This window comes from Lucilia cuprina, chromosome 2 (assembly GCF_022045245.1).
Source record: "Lucilia cuprina isolate Lc7/37 chromosome 2, ASM2204524v1, whole genome shotgun sequence".
NCBI classification, from domain to species: domain Eukaryota; kingdom Metazoa; phylum Arthropoda; class Insecta; order Diptera; family Calliphoridae; genus Lucilia; species Lucilia cuprina.
The window spans coordinates 14,280,096-14,281,759 of NC_060950.1; the positions used below are offsets into that span (position 1 = coordinate 14,280,096).

The following is a 1,664-nucleotide window of genomic DNA, read 5'->3' on the forward strand; positions in this document are numbered from 1 at the left end:
TTATCGGCCGTTCTTATGAACAGCGACCCATAAGAGCTGTGAAAATTTCCTCAAAACCTGGTAATAAAGCCATATTCGTAGAATCCAATATTCATGCAATCGAATGGATTTCATCGGCCACTACTACCTGTTTCTTTGAGAAATTACTCAATTCTGAAAATCACCAAATGAAAAACTTATTAGAATACTACGATTGGATATTTGTACCAGTTTTGAATCCTGATGGATTTGAGTACTCACACAATGTGGAAAGATTGTGGCGTAAGAATCGTAGACCCACTGGTTTCTATAATGCCTCCGGAGCCTGTTATGGTATAGATATGAATCGTAATTTTGATTTCGAATGGGGAGGTAAGAGATCAATTATGTGGAATTTTCATTAAAATTAAATAATTTAATTTCTTTCTAGTTAATGGTTATAATTTTGATGTCCCCTGTGATCATTGGTATGGTGGTGCTAAACCCGATTCTGAGCCTGAAATTATTGCCTTGCAAAGTTTTGTTAATAGTTTTGAAGATGGTTATATACGCATGTATTTGGCCATACATTCCTTTGGCAACTATGTGCTTTTACCTTATGGTCATACCAGCACAGAATTTCCTCCCAACTATGATCAAATGATGCGTATAGCTAATGCCTTTGCTGATGGTGCTCGTGTTAAATATGGCACCGATTTCTTAAGTGGCGCCAGTGGTTTATTGAACTGTAAGCTACGAAGAAGTTTTTATTTTTAATTTTATTTCACATATTTTTTTCTCAATTTTGTTCTAGATCCAGTTTCGGGTTCTGCTAAGGATTGGGCTTATGGTGTAAAGAAAATTCCCTTCACAGCTACCATTGAATTGCGTGATCGCGGTCAATATGGTTTCTTTTTGCCACCTTCTCAAATTGTTGAGGTCTGTGAGGAAGTAACTGACGGTCTGGTAACCATGATGGAAAAGGCCAAAGAAGAGGGTTTGTTTGATTAACAATCAAAATACAATAACGACAACGAAATGTTTTCAAAAAATTGACTTTATGTATAGAAAAGATAAAAAATTTAGTTTTTTTTTTTAATTAAATAATAAAAAAAAAAACACACACACGACTGGAGGTCTTGCTTATTTATCTAAATTTTTATCTAACGACTACAAATTCGCTTGGTTTATAACCTCAATTTAAGAAAAAGTATATGACTTACAAAAAGCTCTTCTAATAAAAATATTAACTGCTCTAAAATAAATTAATCAGTAAAGAAAACAAACACTAGTTATTCTGTAAACAAATTAAGTTGGCATAGGTCGATCAACATTCTTCTCACACATGGCTATAGATATCAATTTTAAAACCTATTGTAAAGATTTGTTTATTTGCTATATTAAATAACTTAAAGATGTTTATTTATCTAGAAAATAAATTACTGGGGTAATCCCAACCATATGATACCGATCTCCATATAATAAGTACTCGATTACAATATAATAAGTGATTAGAGACAGTAATCAAATTAAAATCTCTTAAAAAAGAAGTACCCGAAGAAATTCATTTTAAATGATAGAACATCAAGCCCTTTTAATGCTGAATTTTTCACTTTCAGTGTTAGTTTAGAAGTCAACTTCTAGTTTAGTTCTAGTTCGGTTCTAGTTCAGTTCTAGTTCAGTTCTAGTTCAGTTCTAGTTCAGTT

General features: G+C 32.5%; 1 protein-coding gene across 1 annotated transcript in view; it reads right to left on the reverse strand.

Moving 5' to 3' along the window:
- The window catches only part of LOC111682593, a 10,036-nt gene that overhangs the window by 3,915 nt on the left and 4,457 nt on the right, over nt 1-1,664 (reverse strand).